The sequence below is a fragment of the Cupressus sempervirens genome, chromosome 9 (assembly GCF_028749045.1).
Source record: "Cupressus sempervirens isolate cs-2001-9-10 chromosome 9, ASM2874904v1, whole genome shotgun sequence".
NCBI classification, from domain to species: Eukaryota; Viridiplantae; Streptophyta; class Pinopsida; order Cupressales; family Cupressaceae; genus Cupressus; species Cupressus sempervirens.
Window position 1 is genome coordinate 734,805,809 of NC_143126.1, and position 22,827 is coordinate 734,828,635.

Consider the following 22,827-nt stretch of genomic DNA (forward strand, 5'->3'; position numbering starts at 1 on the left):
ACTTGGAGACTGATCAAACTCCACAACAATAAACTCCCACTTGGAGACTGATCATAGCATTGCTAAACCTATAGCTCCCATTGGAATATATCAAACCACCCTAGAATCTGTTGTTCTTGTATTCTATTCGGTCAAGAAGACCAACCAAAGATGAAGAGGAGTTTAACTTCTCCCTTGTCACTACCTTTGTAAACATATCTATTGGATTGTCATCTATATGTATCTTCTCTAGCTTTAACTATCCATCATCCAAAACTGACCAAATGAAATGGTACCACAACTATATGTGTTTTTCCTTTGAATGCAGAGCTGAATTCTTTGCAAGATGAATGACACTCTAGCTATCTGTGAAAAAATAATTATCTCTCTGTGGGTGTCCCAATTCTTCCATGAAGAACTAAAGCCATATCATCTCATTGGTTTCCTTTGTAGCAACAACATACTCTACCTTTGTAGTGGATAAAGCATTAACCTTTTGTGACCTAGAAACCCAGCTCATTGTTGCTTCACCAATAGTAAATATATAACCTACAGTACTCCGCTTAGTATCAATATCCCCTACCAAATATAAGTCAACATAGTCCTGTAAGTCAATAGTAGAGCCCCCAAAGTGTGAACACTTACTAGATATTCCTCTCAAATATTTGATAATCCATTTGACTGTATTACAATGCTCAATTCCTAGATGACTCATATACCTGCTAATGACTCCTATTGCATGTGCAATATCTAGCCTAGTACATACCATAGCATACAAAAAGCTTCCTATAGCTAAAGCATAAGGTACCTTAGACATCTTATCCTCCTCTTCTTATGTCTTGGGACACATTTCCTTAGTTAACTTCAAATGACCAGGTAAAGGTGTGCTAATAGCTTTAGCATTCTCCATAGAGAAATGTTGCAATACCTTCACAATATAATCAGCTTGAGATAATGTCAATTTCCTATTCTTCCCATCTCTACAAATCTTCATACCAAAGGCTTTTTTTGCTGTCCCCAAATCCTTCATAGCGAATAAATGTGCTAACTGTTCTTTTAAACCCTTAATGTGATCCATGTTAGACCCAAATACAAGCATATCATCAACATATAAACATAAAATAATGTAGCTATCATCATCCAACCTCTTAAAATAAACACACTGATCTGAATGAAACCTACTATATCCATGCTCATGCATAAAACTATCAAATTTTAGATACCATTGACGAGGTGCTTGCTTCAAACCATATAAACTTTTCTTTAATCTGCACACTAAGTTCTCCTTATCTTTGACCTTAAATCCCTGTGGTTGTGCCATATATATCTCTTCATCCAAATCACCATGAAGAAAAGTTATCTTAACATCAAGCTACTCCAAATGTAAATCTTCAGTAGCCACAATACTTAAATAGTGTGAATAGAAGTCATTTTAACAATAGGAGAAAATATCTCATCAAAATCAATGCCCTTTTTCTGTGTAGAGCCTTTTACAACTAACATGGCTTTAAATATTTTCTTACCCGCATCCTCTTCTTTCAACTTGTAAACCCATTTATTCTATAAAACCCTTTTACCTATAGGCAACTTGCATAAATCTCATGTCTGCTTTTTTTAGTAAAGAGTCCATTTCCTCTGTCATTGTAGACTCCCACTAAATCTTTGTATCCACCTGTAGAACTTCATCATAACATTTAGGTTCACTAGCATCAGTAAGAAAAATAGAATACAAAGAGGGAGAAAATCTTTCTAGAGGTCTACTTAGCCTTGTTGACTATCTAACATTCACTGGGGTGTGTTGTATTTGTTGATGTGGTTGTTGCACATCATGAGAAATTTTTGGAACATTATCTTTTGGAGTATCATCCAACACGACATAATCATTTTCTTTCTTCTCATGTTGCTGCAATAGATCTTTGTACAACACTTTCTCATTGAATATGACATCTGTGCTTCTTACAATTTTATGATTTTCAAAATCTCAAAGGCTACAACCAAATTCATCAATGCCATATCAAACAAATACACATTTCTTTGACTTAGCTTCCAGCTTGGTTCTAGTTTCAGAATCAACATGTGCAAATGCTTCACAACCGATGGTTTTGGAAAAAGAATAACTCACCTTCTTACCAGTACATGCTTCCTCTAGAATACCACACCCCAAGGGAGTAGACAAACATCTATTAATCAAATATACACTAGTATTGATAGCCTCCACCCACATGTTTAAGGGCAACCCTGCATGCAACCTCATGCTTCTTACACACTCCATTATAGTCCTGTTCATGCATTTAGCCACTCCATTTTCATATGGAATCCTTGGAACAACTTAGTGTCTATGAATACCATTAGTGGAGCAATAATATTCAAATTCCTGACTGCAATACTCACCACATTATTAGATCTGAGACATTTTAATTTCTTACCAGTCTCATTTTCGACCAAGCATTTCTATTTCTTAAAAGTTTGAAATACATAAGATTTCTATCTAAGGAAATAAAACCATACTTTTCTAGTTGCATCATCAATACATGTAACATAATAATGAGAGCCACCAAGGAAAGATACTTGAACTCATCTCCATACATCTGTATGCACAAGCTCTAATCTCTCACTTTTCTTTTCCTTCCTAGTCTTCACAAAACTCACTTTTTTTTTTGTTTTCCATACACACAATTTTCATAGAAATCCATATTAACACATTTCAAACTTGGTAAAACTTTCTTTGAATAAATTAATTTCACATTTTTTCCACTCATGTGCCCAAACTTTATTGTACCATAGTTCTATACCAAAATCTACATCAGTTATTTGTTCTCCCTACTCAACTGCAACAATTGTTCTTGACCATTCATTTTTCTTTGAAACAATCAAAGTAGAAGGAACAATATAACATGTACAAAGATATAAGGTGCTTGCTTTCACACCCTTTTCTACTACAAGGGAACCTTTTTAAACCTTCCAATTTTTATCATTAAAAGTAACTACACAACCCTCATCATCGAGTTGCCCTACTGAAATTAAATTCCTACTTGGCTTTGGAACATGTCTTACCTCATGTAGTAGCCAATAATTCCCATTTTGCAACTTAATATTAACTTTTCACTTTCCAACAATCTGACAGGGTTCATTATCCCCCAAATAAACAAGCCCAAAATCCCCTTGGACTTAATCAATAAAATAACCTCTATGAGGTGTAGCATGAAATGAATCTAAAACCCATGAGTCATCAATACTTTCTAAAGAAAGAAGCAAAGCATCCTCTTCAGATTTGTTACTTACCACATTTGTTTCCTTGTTCCCTTCTAGTTTATCTCCTTTATTGTTCTTTCGAGTCCAGTAATCTCTCTTCTTATGCCCTAGTTTATCATAGTACCAGTAATCTCTCGATCCTTTGGATTGGGACTTCTTCCCTTTTGACTTTCCTCTTGATTTCCCACGATTTTTAGAATTATTGCTTCTCAGTCATTTTGCCTTTGCTTTGTGCATTCAAAGCATTTCCTGATGTAGATCCACCAAACGATTTCCTATGATTTTCTTCATTCAATATAACACTGATCACATCATCACATTCTAGGATATTAGATCCAGAAATATAATTACTCACAACCATTCCAGTTTTCAGGCAAAGAACACAAAATCAAGAAAGCCCTAATTTCTTCAGCAAAATTAATACCCACACAAAATAACTGACTAGTAACAGTATGAAACTCATTTAAATGATCTGCAAGAAATCCACCTTCTGCCATTTTCATATTAAATAAATGCTTCATGAGAAATACCTTATTTGAAGCAGAGGACTTTTCATACAACGTTGTTAGGGTTTGCATCAACTCTTCCATAGTCTTCGCTTTTGCAATGGTAAATGTCACTGATGGTGCTAGGCATAGTTGAATGCTTCCAAGTGCCTTTCAATCTAAAATATCCCAGTCCTCATTTGCCAAAGTTCCCTAATTCTTTTTTTTGTCCAATGGCTTCCATAAATCCTTCTGAAAGAGATAGTCCTCCATTTGTATTTTCCATAATTGAAAACTCTTCCCATTAAACTTGTCAACCTTTAGCTTACCCTCATCTACCATTGCTCCCACTCAATCGTGAGACTCCCACTCAACCATGAGTTTCCTATAGAGGATTGCTAAAAATAAAATGACGACAATTTGGCTAAAAAAATGATAACAGTTTGGCTTTGATACCAATTGTTAGGATTAACCTTAGACAAAAATAATACTTACATGCAAATATAACCAATACCATAAAATAGTAGATCACATAAAAGAGAACACAAGATATCAAGATTTAATGTGGTTCACCCAATCCTTGGGCTATGTCCATCAAACAACAAGTCCAATATTATTATGATCCAGTGACTATAACCTGATTACAATCCATAATTGCTTACAGCTCAATACTGCCGCAAGAACCAATTTTCACATCACCCATTATGAAAATCCCTAACCCTAAGCCATTTTAGACAAGATTTTTGTCGCTTACAAAATTAGGGATAGAATAATAGAAAAATAGTAGCTAACACCTTTTACAATATAAGGTAATTTTTGGCTTTGGGGGCACTGGCCCTGAAAACCCTCGCGAGGGCGTTGCCCCTCGATCTCACCCCGTCTTAGGGGCACTGCCCCCAAACCCCCATAGAAATAATCTAGAGGGAAATTGCAATGAATAAACCTCTAAGTTTGATTAGGCTCTACATCACAACATGACACCATTTTGAGCATAGCCGATTACACAACCGGCCTCTTGGCTACGAGGTGTCGGTAAGTCATCAATTTTTTTCATTTTAAATGCATTTATGAGCAATTTTTACACATTTTAGGGTTTGAAATACATAATATTGTGCAATATTTCAAAAGTATTACATGGGTACTTTGAGAAATATTACATGATATTTCACATTAAAAAAATTATAGCACCCTTTGTAAACTTTTGTCATATGGACTATACCCAATTGTCACGTGAACCGATGCAAAATATCACCTTGGCAAAAAGTATCACCCAAGGATTATAAAAAGTATCATGCGATACTTAGACATCAAAAAATATTGAGGAAAAAGTATTGCATGACCTAATTTTTGTGTTTTTTAGTTGAATTTTTAAATTTTGAGCATTTTTTTGGGATGTTACTAATGTTTCTTTGTCATTTTTTTGCAGATGGTATTCCTGGCATTACTTATCATGGCCCCTAAAGTGGTGGGGCTGCATGTTTTAGATCATCTCACCAATGAGGAGAGGGCCACCATATTGAGTATGGGGCTAAAGTGGGTTACACGGATGCCCCACATATGGGTGAACCATTGGTTGTTGACTGCACTAGTTGAGTGATTGCATAGCAAGTGCAACACCTTTCACCTGCTTACTAGAGAGGCGACAATCACTTTAGAGGATGTATATCACATCCTTTGAGTTCCATTGTATGGTGATCCAATGAGTTCTGCATTTAATTTCTCTGTGCATATTCAGGTTTTGATATCCACGTGAGGTATACTAATGTAAGATTTGTTATATGTCATAGGTTTATTATGATTAGACCTCGACAAAGGGAACAAAAATGGTGGAGGAGATGTTCTCTGATGTCACAATTTTAGACTACCATTTGAGCTAGGAGTGGCTTATAGATGAGTATAGTGATGAGTACCTAGTGCAGTACTTGATTTTCTCTCTAGTTGCTCAAGCTTTGGTTAGCAATAGGGGCCAGAAGGGCTTCCCATTAGAATGGGCCAGGTTAGTATCAGACTTGATTGGGTGGCCATGGAGGATGACATAGGGGTTGATGATCCTTGCAAATATGTATCATGAGCTGCATGAGGTCATCTATTGGGAGGGACACTCTTGGGCATGTGGAGCAGTGATGGCTTAGATATGGGTGTAGGAGCAGATTATTGTGATCTGATTGTGAGTATAGTCATGAGAGCATAGCCAACCTTATATATTCAAATATAGAGGTTTTGTGCCTCAGACACATAGCGAAGATCTGACATATCATCAACGAGTGTTAGATGAGCTCACATTCTTTGTATGGCTGCCATACCAACAGTGCCATAAATGGTCTGACTCTTGGGAGATGGAGTATATTTTAGGAAACTCAACAACAAAGAATATAACCATTTCTACATAACCCATAATAGATCTAAAATAAATATGCAATTGAAATCCACATGCAAGAGAATAGACAACATATCTACAAAAATTGTGACACAAGATATACCTTGGGAAACTCTCATTGAGGGAAAAACCCAACCTCCAAAAGCACCCATCACCATGTATTATTCAACAAAAACACCATTGCAATACAATCATAGAAGCCTTCAAAGCCATAGCCACTACCAAGAAATCCATGTGAACATGCATGAATCCACACATCCCATGTCATGCTTCCAACTTCCACAAATGCTCCATTGGCTAACCTATCAAGCTTTGTCTCGCTTGACTCTTGCCTTTTTTCTTCTCCTTGTCACACAACAACTACCCTTGTGGTTTCTTATATAGTAGCAAGTCTCACAAAATCACCAAGTGGTATTACACAAACCACGTGCTAAAACCATGTGCTACCTAATCCATTTACCCTACATTTAATATTGTAAATTTAATTCTTTTCTCCAATATTAAATAATTACATGAAATATTATCACAATGTTACAATACAACTCATCAAGTATATCCCATGGTAATCTTTCCATGTTGCACGTCCATCTAGGTACAACATTACATAATAAAATAAAATAATACAATATAATAATATTATGCAATGTGTGCAACACCCATTATCTCAACAATCTCCCACTTATTGTATACATTGCATAGGGTCAATCTGTAGCCACATAAATGAACAAGAGAACAATCCCTCCCAGTACATCCACCATCATGGATCAAAGTACACCATGTGCTCCGTCCTGGTACCTGCAACAAAATCAAAGTATCCAACATCTCAAACATGAATGAAGCCACCTCATATTATGCCACTACTTTGGACATATATAGAAGCCATCTAAAGAGAAAGCCACCCAACCTGTTGCATTAGAAGATCATAAAATCTTGTACCAACTGAAATACAAGCACAAAAACTTGATCCAAAGGTAATCACTTGTGTTTGTAGTTGTCAAAATATCCATAGTTGAAATAGCACCCACATCAAGTGCCAAACCCATCCAACTATCCATGCCTCCAAAGGTATATCAAGTGAATCTCACATCATTAACATATTCAATCTGTAACTTGTAATCACAAGCCTCATGAGCAATACTTGCCACATATATACCAAGAAGCTCCCACTACAAAATATAGTGTCAAATCTATAACTAATTCACTCACATCTCAAAGAAGTGAATCCATGTAGTCTCAAGGACATCCACAACAAATTAAACTAATAACCTGCAAGAACAACTCTCATAACAATCTTCACTAGTCTCCCAAGCTCTCCATAGCCAATAGAGGAAAGAGATAAAGGAATAACCATGTCATCTCTCACATGACATACATGAGCACAAACCAATGATCACAATCTCCAACCAATCTCAAATCCAATGTAAGTGAAATTGAACATCCAAGAAGATAACCAAGACCAAAGAGAAACCATGCAAATCATAACTTGTATCATGTCCTTCTACACACACCTCTAGATGTAAACTATGCAAGTATGATCTCCTCCATAAAACCCCAACCAAGAAGCCTCAACAACACCCAAACCATACCATGTAACTAATCATGGATGTAAGCCTCTCACAAGAAGATCAAACTCATAAACCATTCCTAAACTAAGGAATAACCATTCCTAATCCAAGGAATATGCCCAATATAAAACCATCTCCCAAACTCAACCAACATAACAACATATGCACATGGAGATAACCAATGCTAAACCATCTCTCAAATTAACCCTCCAGAACTAACTCATGTACCATAGCTCAAGATTCATATCCATGAAAGACAAGCATAAATATAATGCACTTGAGAAAAAATTATGGGCTATACGTCTCAAGTAGCAAACTACCGAGTAGACCAAGAGTGGGGAATGAGAATTCTCATCAAGATACCCAAGTCTCCAACCAAGACTCATTTAAGAACAATCTCCTCTCAAGTCCATATTAGGTGAACGCCCCTCAGACTTCTTGCTAAAACCATCAACCGTCCCAACAAATACATCTCTAATCTAAGAGAAATCAACATCACCACCATCTCTAAGTATCCATGAGTACATGTAACCAATCAATCCATGCCAACTCCAAATGCAACATAGCAATATCATGAAGTATCCAACTTATGAACAATGTACTCAATACTAAGAAACTAAACCAAGATCAATGTCAAAGTTCCAACCATGGCCTTAGAAATATAAACATGACAACATGATCTAACCATCTCAACCAACGAAATAACATGCTCCACATGAACATACTATAACATGTCACAACTCTAAATGCGTATCAAGAGTATACCATGACATAATAATGAAACCATCCTCACACCAAAAATAACATGTCAAATAAAAGCATAAACCACACCTTTACCAAGAACCCTGTGAGTCCTCAAGATGTAACCATCTCCATACACCATGAAGAAAACCATGTCCACATACCATGAAGAACCATCTCCACAAACCATGAAGATAACAAATGCAACATGCAAATGTTAAAGACGCTTCTATAGCAACAAGATCTAAGAAAAACCTCCAACATCTACAAACACTCAATAAATATATCAATGCCAACAACTCTCACTCAACCATGGTACCAAGTCACCTATGGCATCATAAAATCCATCTCCTACATGAAGATCGTCTAGGTCTACACTCACATAATCAAAGTATTAGCACCAAGTGAAACCAAGATCTCCAAATCAAGAAGATACAAATCTAACCAGGATCAATCCTGCATTGTCACCTCATCATTGTCAGAGGCTCCCACTAAAATGTGTATCTAAGATATCCATGACATTATGATGAAAAAATCATCCTCTAACTATGAGAATGAACTAAGACATCAAATCATCAAAGAACTCAAAGTGCACATCATGAGCTCCTTGAAAGAAACCAAATGACCATGATCCGGAACCAAGAAGGTATACCACCATAACTGAATAAAAAATTCAAGCTAATGAACATCAAGGATGTACTTGTATATCCAATCATGTCATGCCAAAATCCATGACACCATGATCACATCCATGAACCGAGCATATAGCTCTCAATATGTCCAACTTGTCAGCATAAAATAGTAAACCATAATCCTCTGCCATGACAGTACCTAGTAACAACATCTCATCCCTTCTACATAAAGAAAAAATTAGCAAATCATGTGACTTAACACATAGACAACCCAAATCCAAACCACCAATCTGAATATGTATCAAAGACAATCCATATCCAAGCCATAAATGCAACTTGTAAGTATAGACCGCTTACAACACTGCACAACTTGTAGACCCAACAAGTCATCATACATATCCAAACCAAATACTGATAATCATATCATCATGAGACCAATTTGAAATATGAATTGAGTATACAATGACATCAAATCTTAAATCTCCAAACATATATAATACCATAAACTCATAATGCTACCATAGTCAATATATACCATAAATTGTTTAGATTAATATATCATCAAATAAACCATGCCAAACCTACACCAAATTTGAACCAATGTGTAGAGCTCTCCAAGAGCTTTCTGTTGACTACTTGAAGTCCAAAATCTGACTTCGTATGCCCAAGTTATGCCCTAATCTGTGCTCCAAATAAATAACATCTGAATCTTGGGCTCTTAAAACCTAAAAAAAATCAAAATCATAGAAGCAAACCTACTCCATGTTGTAGTGCTCTGAATTAGCTTTCCAATGCCTATAAGAACTCTGAAATCCAATATCTTGAGAGAAAGTTATGGCCATTTTCCTAAGAAATTTTTTTTTACCATTTTCACTATGATTTTTTTTTTTTGGTGACGAAAATTTTGACAGGATTTAATTTGACAGCCATCATGGCCTGAAACTAAAAAAAATCTTTCATTTCCTCTAAACATGGCCAAACTAGGGCATATTATATATCAAAATTTATGGAAATGTCGACCTAGATCCAATGGTTAGGTCTGTTTTTACCCAAGAGGTCATTTATACAAGCTCCCCCTAAAACCCTCATTTAAATGAAACATCTGAAAAACTCTTTCGTCCAACAATTTCACATGCCCAAAATCTACCAACATCCCATCATAACAACAAATCCAAAACCCTCATATTTTTTATAAACAACTCATATATCTTGCCATTTCTTTTATCATCTCATGCATTCCCATGGATTTAATCTAGGGTTACAATAATAAAACCTGGCTTTGATACCACTTGTAAGGAAACTTGCGACAAAGAATATAACCATTTTCACATAATCCATAATAGATCTAAAATAAATATGTAAGTGGAATCCACATGCAAGAGAATAAACAACATACCCACAAAAATTGTGACACAAGCTTTACCCTAGGAAACTCTCATCGAGGAAAAAACCTAGCCTCCAAAAGCATCCATCACCATGTATTATTCAACAAAAACACCATTGCAATACAACCATGGAATCCTTCAAAGCCATAGCCACTACCAAGAAATTCATGTGAAAAAGCATGAATCCACACATCCCATGTCATGCTTCCAACCTTCACAAATGTTCCCTTGACTAACCTGTCAAGCTTTGTCTCGCTCGACTCTTGCCTTTTGTCTTCTCCTTGTCACACAACAACTACCCTTGTGGCTCCTTATATAGTAGCAAGTCCCACAAAACCACCAAGTAGTATTACATAAACCATGTGCTACCTAACCCATTGACCCCACATTTAATATTGAAAATTTAATTCTTTTCCCCAATATTAAATAATTACATGAAATATTATCACAATGTTACAATACAACTCATCAAGTATATCCCATGGGAATCTTTCCATGTTGCATGTCCATCTAGGTACAACATTACATAATAAAATAAAATAATACAATATAACAATATTATGAAATGTGTGCAACACCTATTATCTCAACAGTATATGCGGTACAACTGACCTCTAGTTGGTACGAATGCAAAGATCGTTGAGTGATTTGTGATCAATTGAGTATGGTGGTAGTTTGTAGAGCGATAGGTGGTTTTAGTGGAGATGACCACTTATGCTTGGTTCCATGGAGAGGAGACATAGGATTGGCTCCCTATGTTGGACTATCACACAACACTCCAAGAGATGACAACATTAGTGTGAGAGCCTTGGGATTACAGGCCAGAGGTAGCAGATGCAGGTGCTAATCCAACATATCTTTATGAGAGGCAGAGACATCTTTTCCCATGGTTTACTTAGTCAGATGCCCCACTCATAGTAGTAGGACATGGGGGAGACATGGGAGATGGTGGTAGAAGTAGAGGTAGATAGATGGAGGTCAAGGTCAATTCCCGAGCTAGGAGGAGGTGAATGCTGGCCCAAACTATGAGAGGAGGAGGATAAGGAGGAGGAGTAGGAGTAGCAACCACTAAAATGGTGGAGAGTGGAGCAAGTGGAGGTACAGGAAGAGTAGCTAGCTAGAGGTGAGGATGACCGAGATGCTAGGATATGGGCTATAAAGACCAAACTGTAGGTAGCACGAGTAACTATTGTAGTCTAGGACTAGCAGCTCATAGATGAGTGTGCGAGAGTGGATGAGCTCCACAGGGAGAGAGATGTTGTTAGGCGAGAGGCAATGCATCACGATGCATGAGCCACATATTATTATGCTATCTATAGGGGTGTGGTGCTGCCAGGGTAGGGCCTTCTTGATTACTTAGAGCGGGCTGGCAGATCAGTGGGTTTGGTACAACTGCTAGATAGGAGACAGACTCCTCCACTAGGGCCACCACTAGCTGTAGAAGGAGCAAGTCAGTCTTAGGTCTAGGATGATGGATCATGACAATTTTGATTGTACCCAATGTATTTTGAGATGGATATCCAGATTTTGGATCTCACATTGTATTTGTATAATGACACATTATGATATATATGAGATACTCGATTTGATCGAGAGTTTTGTGTACTTGTCTCATTTTGATGGATGTTTCAACATTTTAAGTTTCCATGTGATGTTTTGGTTTCTTGCTCATGTATGCGTTGTTTTATGCTTATGTTGATATGCTCATGGATCTCTCTCATGTGTGATGGTTTAGTTCTCATGTGTATAATGTAGACTAATATTTTTGTAAAATGTAACACTTGGATAAATTAGATGTAATGTTTTAGATTAACCCCTTGTGATGACAGGATGGAAAAAGAGGTGAAATGAAAGACCAAAAAGATGAAAAGCAATGAGTAAGGTGAAAGAAAAGAAGGTATAAAAGCAATTAGCTGACGTGTCCAAAAAGGATGAAGAGAGAGTTCTCCCCATATGTAGAAATGCAAGTCTGAGCTAGAAAATGAACATAAAATGCAACCTAATATGCAAAGTGGTTTACCATCAAGAAACACATAATGTTTAGACTCTAATTTCATCATCGAGCATTTATTAGGGACATCATGAGATCATACAACCATCACTAGTGTAATTATGGGGATATGAATATGATCGATACTAGATAGTGTCATGCCCTAAATTATTACGAGGTAAAACATAACCAAATTTTTTTTAAAAAAAAAAAGGGAAATAATAGATATATATTTAATACATACTAATATTGGATAAGTTGTGGAGAGTTAGGAAGTTACATAAATGGCTTACTATAGTTCTAGGGTTTATAGTTTATGCTCAAAAAACTTGATTCGACTAAGGTAAATGGATATGGTTAAAGTACATTTAAAAGATTTAATTATTGTTCCCAGATTAGAACAATTGATCGACTTTTAGTTTTATACAATACTTACAAACCCCAACACTATCCAAGTGTTAATTATTTAAATTTGAATCAAGTCAAGAATATTTAATCATAACAAGTTAACAATTAATCCTAATAACAATCCTATACTTAATCAAAACAACCATTACTAAAGTTTGGCATACCAATTAGTGCATTCCTTATGGCTAGCACCCTTTCATTCTATTCATGTATGTGCAATGGACGATATTTAGATTATTTATTTGAGTATTTGTTACCCAACTGATTATTATATATACTATACTTTTTAATTATTCATTTATTCATTATTACTACTTTTATTTTCTATACTTGTTTTATTTACTAACTATTTATAATTAATTTCCAAATTAAGATCTATCATTTGTTCATTTAGGTCTATAAGCTCAATAATATTAATCTTAATGCTCTACTAACATCTACATTTATTAGTTTCTTCTATCTATACTATAACACTTCCTAACTACCATTTGAATTAACAATAGCCTTAATCTTCATTTCATTTTCACTAAGCTTAACCATAATTCCAACTGCTAACACCATTAAAATGAAATAGACTTACTTTAATGCTATCTCTCATCACCCTTAACACATGATTTAAATATAATAATAATCCAATATCATCATTTTCTAATGATGGTATATAGGTATAGGCATGTGTCTAGACCAACTCCATTTCTGAATGTCGATGCAATTAGCATAAAATAATAGTGAAGGTATAATATAGTGGTCATTTGTAATTATATATTCACCATAAATTGTTCATTTATAATCATAAAATCATAATAATAATCAAGTCATAAACAACTAAAATGTTATATTATATCATGGCTAATTACATTAATTGGTTCATTAACTTCAACTATTACATGCATCATCATCATCATCATCCATTATTATTATTTTAACTTGCTAATACTAACACACCATCTAATTTGTTTATCATTTTAAAATTATTCATATTCTTATAGTTCCATCGTAAAATAGTTTTGGCTAACTTAGTATGTTAGTCATTTAATCTTGGTCTACAAAAGTTTACTAGTGAAATCTCTTCACTATTAATTGATTTAAAGAATATATATATATATCCTAACATTTTCATTGATAATAATATAGTTTATTTCTATTTTTAATATCATCCTATACTAACAAGAAGTTTTTTTTTTTCCCCCTTCCAACTTACTTTATTCCAAATAAGCTTGTGACTTAACACCTATCATATACTAACCTTAATAATCACACCTAACTTCAAGGAAGCCCATGTGAGCTATGCTTTAATCCACTAATCTTAATTACTAACCAACTATAACACATTCCACTTACTATATACTAAGCCAGCCCTTAAAACTTTAATTCCTCTATACTAAGCCAGCCCTTAAAACTTTAATTCCTCTACTCCTTGCATGCTTCCAATGAAGCTTCTCCATGCACGTGTAAGAGTGGGGGCAACTTTTGGAGGCACTCATGAAGATAGATAGATAGATAGATAAAATTTTAACGTCCACGAGGCTAAAAATAGCCTATGGGACAGCAAGACAACTCAAGCAGACTTAAGTAGCGCTGTTCACCTCTTGTGTAGACTAATGATGAGGCCCCCCAATTGCTCAATGTACTCTTCGTTGAACAGGTTATGCCAAGAACTGTCACATATAGTATCCGCAAACTTATCCCTGCTATCCTTGTAGGCCTCACATTCTAGAATAAAGTGCTGTTCAGTTTCCACTTTCCCAGAATTGCAAAATCTGCAAATTCTCTCTTCCCAAGCCTCCTTTGGCCTCTTCCAACGCCCGGTCTCACAACAAAGTTGGTGAGAGTTGGTTCTCAGCTGAGCAATAAGAATTTTAGCTCTCCAAGAAATGTTGGCTCCTATGTACACTTTTTCGAGTTGATCACAAGTGGGGTTGAACTCATTTATATAATATAGTTTCTTCCTCCCAATCTTGCTTCCCCAATTTCTCTTGTAGAATTTCTCCATAACAAAGACCTTTATTTCTTTATTATTTGTGGGGCACATATTGAAATGAATATTCCATTTACTCATCCACTTGATGTTTTGTTGCATCCATGTCCTTTTTCGCTTACATAGTGTGTCCCTAAAGACAACTTTCGGCCATCTATCCTCTTCCATTTTTTTAATTCTTTTTAGATAGCTTAAAAGGCGAACCATAGCAAGTGCCTCGATAGGTGCAGCCCCCATTTCACTTAGCATGATGTCATATGGAACAGTGCTTTTAATTTTAAACTTGCTTGTAATCAAGCGCTTTTGGATTCCTTCGATTTGTTTCCATTGTGCTATAGTAGTGCTGCTGGCCCATAATTCACACCCATAAAGAACAACTGGCAGCACAAGAAGACCGAACAAGGTTTGAATAGTTTTCCAATCCCACAACTCTGCTTCACGGCACCTATTCTGAAGAGCGTAGAAAGCCTTCCATCCACCTAATGTCCTTTTATACCTGCAGCTAGACTAGCTTAGTTTTTTGTTGAAATCGATGCCAAGGTATTTATATTTCGCAACTTCTTCGAGAACACTTCCATTGTAATAAAATTCATGTTGATGCTATTTTTTATTATTAGAGAAAATCATAACCTTGGTTTTGCTGATATTGACCTGCATCCCCACCATTCTACAAAAGCGCTCAAGAGAAGATAGATGGTCTTGCAAACCACAAGCAGATTTGGCAATTAAAATGAGGTCGTCCGCATATAGGAGTAGCTTTATAACAAATTCCCCTAGCTGAATGCCTTCACGCTCTTGCGTGTTTAACCACTCTTCCAGTTTGTCAATATATAAACCAAATAAAGTAGGGGATAAAGGGCAGCCCTGTTTGACCCCGATATCGCTCCTAAAACATTCTGAAATGCCATCTGAAGTTTTGATTTTGACTTTCACCTCTTCGTACATCCTATGAGCAGTAGCTCTGAGATGCCTAGGAATCCCCAATTCTTCCATCCTCAACCAAAGCTTGTCTCTTGGAATGGTATCAAAAGCCTTTTTGAAGTCAACAAAGCAACAAAAAACCTCTTCCTTTTTCTCCCACTCTTTTTCAATAATGTGTCTCAGAGTGACACAGTGATCCACTACCGAGTGCTTTGGCCTAAAACCAGCTTGCCCTTTAGCACGTTTATGATTTTCTTCTGCCCATTTGCTGATCCTAGTTTCTATCATACTACCAAAAAGTTTAGCAAAGAGGGGATTGATCATTATAGTTCTGTAGTTGGAGGGATTGTTAACATCACCACTCTTAAAAAGTGGTATTGCAAGGCTGATTGTCCAATCTTTCGGAAACCCTTCCTGGCATATTTTGTTGAAGATTTTAGTGATGTGCGGTGCAAGAGTTTTCATACCCCACTTCAAATATTCAGCTTGAAGCACAACAAGGTCTTTTGCTTTGCCTCCACCCAACTTCTTAATCCCTGTCTCTATCTCTTGCACAGTAAAAATATTTGTGGTATCATTGACCAAAGGTGGCTGTCCCACTCCACCCTCTTGTTCATAAAGTTTCTTAGCATAATCAAACCATTGGGTGGCAGTAATATTATTTTCAGTTTGCTTCCTCCTTGGTTGGAGTTCTTTTCAAAAACGTTTGGGGTTATTTCTACCCAAGAAAATTAGCTCCTCTCTCCTTGTGGACATAAAATTGATTTTTTTCTTCTTTAGGATCTGTTTGTAGGTCTTAATGTCAAGGTTAGTTTTATTTGACTCCCTTAGATTTCTCCTAGCCCTCTTGCATTCCTTATCAAACCATGCATTGGCTGGAAAACAATTAGTTTCAGATTTTCTATTTTTTGCTCTCTTGCATTTTGAAAGAGCCTTGTGAATCAGATTTGATAAATCATGACTATTAACACCATGCTTATACATAGGGTGTCCCATACAAAGTTCCTCAAGAGTAGCCCTGAAAGTGTTACTATTTTCTGAAGTTAACAAAATTCTGCCCTGAGAAGGTGGGTGTTGAGGGCCTTGGATTTTTGCCCCAATCCGTCTATCCTTTGCCCAATACAAATTTACGTACAGTGGTCTATGATCTGATTTGAGATCCCAAATGTGCTCTTCAATTTCAACTTCTTCAATATTGTTATACAAATGGTGTGAACAAATTACATAATCTACCACACTTGCCCCGTTGTATGTGTTGCAAGTGAAATTGCCCGACTTAGCCCATCTAGCCAAACCATTACAGATTATTAGATCAAATGTGCCACACAAAGTGATCAATTCTTCCCCAAAATGATTGCAGCCTTTAGCATCTTCGAATATTCTATCCCATGGATGATTTCTCTCTTCTGTGAGCCAAATAGGGTTATCATTTACTTCGAAGCTGAAAATACTTGCTTGCCAATTTGCTGTCCTAGCATTGAAATCTCCAACGAGAAGGACATCCCCACATTGTGAAAAAATAGCAACATCTTTCTTTAACATAGATAAGGGTCATTGTGATCTAAACCACACTTTTTATAAATTTTAGATACTTGTGGAGCAAAGTAACAAGCTGCAATCCTGAGAAGAGTGTTATTTTCCATGATTTTGAGCCATATAAATTGTTTATTAGAATCAGTCTTTTCCAGCTGAATGACATGACCTTATTTTTCTTTTACTAGAACCATTATACCTCCATAACCGTTACCTTTTCTCGCTGCCTCATTCCACACTGCCATTTTCTAGTAGCCTTCAAACAATGGGGTCTTACATCCCTCATGGTCATGTGTCTCTATGAGACAAATAATGTCTTTGCCTTCCGCAATAGGCCCTAACCCAGGCCCACGTCTCCACAGATAACCTCTGCAATTCCAACAAACTAAACTTAAGGATGCCTGGGTTAAGCTTGATTGCTATTTATTTTGATGCGAAAGACTCAAAGTTGAGTTATTATCGCTAGGTGTGATTATGGATCTTGTTGTATCGCTGCCTGCTAAGGTGTTTGTTGTTGCACCTTTGTTGCCTTCTTGCTGCCCTTCATTGTAGCGGTGGCCAAAATGAGCAATAACTGCTTTTCCCTTGAACATCCAAGCTCTTTTGCCTTCATTTCTAGCTGTTCTAATTTTTTCCATTTCCATCCTTCTTTCTACTTGCTGTCTCATAGTTAAATCCTCCTCTAAAATGAAGAGAGAACCCCACAAGAGCTGTTTTTTGTTAAGTAGATTTTGTTTGTCGCTAATGCTGAGCATGACTACCTTGATTGGCCTATTTCTCTTAGCATGTGGTTTGCCAACCCTCCAAGCTTGGCAGATTTGTCCTTGCCACAACAACACATCTTGTAGGAAATCCCTCGTTAGGTCAAGGGTATGTTCGCCTTCCCCATAGTCTTCTATCCCCTTGATAATTATATTGGATGTCCTAAGCTACCTTTCCTTGACCTCTTTGTCTTGCGTGTTCACACGAATCTTTGCCTCTTCTCTTGCCATATCAGGGTGTTTGCTATTTTTGTCCCAAGTTTTGGTGACTTCTGCAAAACTCCTTCTCTTCTCTTCACCATCTGCCTTTCCTGGAAAACTAATGGGAAGATGTGGGTTGTAAAGGAACCCATTTTAATAGCCCAAAAGCCCCCTTCACAACACAAAAAGGTAGGCACATTTTTTTTTTTATCATCACTTATGTAATCTTAATTAAGGCCGAGGCTAATGTATACTCCATCCTACTACTCATGCGATTTGACCTGTCCACCCTAGGTTGAGTGTTATGGTTTCAAAGAAAATGGGGAACCCTTATTAAATTGATGACATATATGTCAGAGGGACATTACATCCCTTACGATTTCCTTGGAGCCTTTGGGGAGTTGGCACCTTGTTAGTGGGGACCTCCTGTCCTTTTTATATGTATTTTCTCCCTTTAGCTGCCTAGGAACATGTAAATATAAATGTTGATTGATTATTTTGCTTGCCAAGAAAATTAAGGTACACCTAATATGGTATAGGATAGTGTAGAATATATGCTAGTGTATTATTTTATCGACTTATGTCTCTTTCAACACCGTGGTTGACCCTTACTTGGGATTAACCCTTAATTAACTAGGGCTTGTACCCCAGCAGGGTCCAAGATTACAGCTGATAGGTGATACAGGTTGTTTCCAATTTGTATTGAAGATTTTGCTTCATTGAAAGATTGAAAGGTTCCCAATGTTATTCTATTATTTTGAAAATTGCAGTTACATCTCCATCCCTAAAATCCGTTTGTAAAATATGCTGACATTGTTGCTATTTTCTTTGCCCAAGAAACTCGTTGCATTATGTTCATCTTATACAACTGCAAAGTATATCCTTACAACAAATTGCTTATAACCTCCATTAATCTATTATTGACGCGTGAATGATCCCACCCGAATTGGAGATTTCATGTTCCATCCTGTCTGCTTAATTTACTGAAAAAAAACAAATAGATGCACTTGCTGTTGGGTGATGCGACGCGCTCCCCTACCCACAGGTGGTTAATTATGTGGTGTTCCATGTTCACTAACAGTCATGGCTTTTGGTGCAACGGCAAGTGGGCCCTACAATTGGTATCAGAGCTTGGTTTTGGCTTGGTCATGGGTTCAAATCTCCCCGGTGCCTTCCCGACCCACGTAAGCACCTGGTATACGCGTCGAGGGGGAGATTGTTGGGTGATGCGACATGCTCCCCTGCCCACAGGTGGTTAATTATGTGGTGTTCCATGTTCACTAACAGTCATGGCTTTTGGTGCAACGACAAGTGGGCCCTACACTTGCTCTGAGGGGACAAGTTTGAGATTTACATCTTGATGCAGATGAAAATTCACAATCTATTTCGGAAGCCGATTCTTAGCACATGGGTTGTAGAAACATATTGCCTATAAATTTATAGAAGCATAGAGTACATGTTGAACATGTTAATGAAAAATGGAAAACCTTCCTGTTGTACACTACAACCAATGTGCATGTAACATCCTGTGATGCCTAGAAAGTCCAAAAGTTATGCAACTCTTTAACAGTGGGATAAGAAAGCATCATTGAAGCCACACGGCGGGATACTGCAATATACAAAATGTTGCATAACTTCTCACAAAACAATACATAACCAAACTAGATATCAGCATAGTTAATTTAACAGTTTTCTCATGTAAAATTGGAAGAACTCAAGTCCATCCTAAAATACTAATTTTGCTGGCTCAACAAATTTTTGAATTCAAATTGGACATTCGGCTTCTTTTTTCCTGAATCCTTTAAGGCATTTTGGCAGTCATTTATGCTATTTCCAGATTCTTATTGGTATATATCTATGGAATACTACTAAAAAAAGAATAAATTATTATTTTTTGATTGTCAAAACTTTCCTGTTTATCAAATAAGAAATGAGTATTATATAAACCAAATACAACATCATGAGACAAATAAACATATAAGCCAATAGTACAAAAATAGAATTTCAACTTACTATCATAAGACTCAAGATGTGCGTATGTGATTCATTTTGATGTTTTATCTATCCAGCTCATCATACAAGCACAAAGAATACATGGCATGCACAATTAACTTGGCCAAAAAAAATTTAACCCCGGTCAAGGTAGACTGCTTCCTTCAAATCCATTATTTGAAAAGCATAGGTATATGAAATTTATATGCATACATAACCTATTAAACATCATAATATGCTGGAAAACAGAGCCACTGAAGAACCTTACATTTCCTGTACAAACTTTAGCTGAGCATGCTTTCGGAATAGAGTCATAAGCTTTGTGGGCAATAACATAGTATATCATGTCATCCCGATAGCAATTAATATGGTCATTATAACTCAAGCCGAAGAATAGATGATTTTAGATGATTTCAGCACTAGATTTGTTCACCATCCTATAGATATTCTAGAGTGTGGGTGTCCATAGCGCTAAATTATGAAAATATTTACATAAGAGCTTGTATTATTGAAAATGATTTTCAACATTTTGCAGTTTTTATCAAAAAACTATTTCTAGCATCTCATAAAACTATTTCTAGCATCTCAGAGCTACCATCAAGAGTATTTCCTTTTGTCCAGTGTCTTAGCATCTCTAATGCAAGTTGCCATGTAAAAATAGAAATACCAACATCCACATATATGCTAACGTGATTACATTAAAATAAAAAATAAATACTTTTCTCTAACATTGTTGTTACAGTTTAGGTCGAATTGTTTTGGTTGAAAGTATTCTTCACATGATCCTCTCAATAGGCTTCTTTGAGGTTAAGCCAATTCGTTCAGATCTCAGAATGTGTAATGATTCACTGTAATTATGGCTGTCCCTTTTTGTCTGTCAAGTTTTTAGATGAATGACGTTTCCAACACAATTTGTAAATAACGAACATTAACGAAGATTCAGTTTCAACAATTTGAAGAAACTAATCATGTTGGCATATCCAGTAACTCAAGAAAGTTAAATCTTATTAAGAAAATTTACTAGATTGCTAACATTATTACATTCAATAGCAAGGGAGGAAACTTAGTTTAGTTTCCAGTTTCCCCTAAAATGCAATTTATTCCCCAATTTCTGGTACAAGGTTAAACATTAAGGTCGACAAAGCTCCATACCTCTTATTGTATACTCCCATTGAGGGGGATAATTGTAGAGAGCAAGTGCTTGCAAGATGCAACAAGTCCCTGCTTTGAAACTTGAAACTCTTTTAACACCTATACCTAACAATCACTTCCCTCACTTCATTGAAGGTGTTGTAGGACAGAACAAATAGGTCAAGTTCAAAGTGTCTCCTTCTCAATTTCAAATAGGACTGACTATTCATTTGGAAGAGTCATTTCAGACATAAACACAATGTAGGCTGTATTAGTCTTACTCCATGGAAATTAATTTTCCATTAGCAAATTCCAGGCCCTTGTTCGTATGTAATTTGAATCTAAGCTCTATGGCATTTCTGAAAAGCAATCTAATTTCGGGGAGATCTAACATTATATTATATCTTACTAGACTATGATCTGTTAAAAAATTGTTGAGTGGAATCCAAGAAGGGATCTGCTTCCACCAACATTTGTACCACCTCTCTCATACAAGGCCTAAGTGTAGGAAGACAACTGGTGCAGAGAAATGAAATTTTGTGCACCTTCATCATCTCTTCCTCACAAAATTCAAAAACCCTCTTACCGAAAACCCCTAATGCATTCTCTCTCAAGGAAATCTTGTGAGAAATCCAGTGAACTATTCCCTTGTCGTCTCCAAGTTCAACCTCCATGGGCCATTTTCCAGTCACAAGCTCCATTAGCACTACCCCAAAGCTGTAAACATCGCTCTTCTTGCTCACCTTGTATGTGTATGCATATTCTGCAAAAATGCACACAAATTTCATTCCAATGCACAAAAAATAGCAATACAGCTTCACTACATTTCTGTGCTTGATATATCCCAATGTTTCCACCTCCATCTCAAATTGGCGGTTGCTCAATACTTCCTCTTTTGAATGACTGAGCTTCGCAGTGTTGCTATTCCACAGTTGCTTCACTACAATGTTTTCTTCATTGCTAATTCTCCTCTGTATACCTGGGCGGTCGAATTGCGGTGGTATATGACATATTTGTAGAGCGAGCGATGCCCTGATCATAGACACATGGCCTCCATAAGTTGGCAGATTGATGGACAGGGTGCCACTGTGGCCTTATTCCTCTGCAACGTGGTAATAGATGGCAACAAAATCATGGGCAACAACCAAGTTTCCAACAACCACATTATTGGCTACAAGCAGCAGCGTGAGAACATTCCGGTGGGCTATCGCCCAGGTGAAAGCCTATCGGCTAATTAATTTTTTGACTTTCTATTTAAAAGATGGTAGTTTGTACTTAGAGGATTACCTTGGGATTGGATATTATATCATACTTTCTTAGCTAGGTATTCTATTATTTACCCCTCTAAGATGCTATGGTATATTCTTTTAAATATTTTATTAGTCTGTATTGTCTCTGCATTATTTCCACTTCCTTCATTCAAATTCTAGAGGAATAAACTGAGAACCTATAGCAAGTTATATCTTATGCTCTTATACATTTTATATCATCTATTT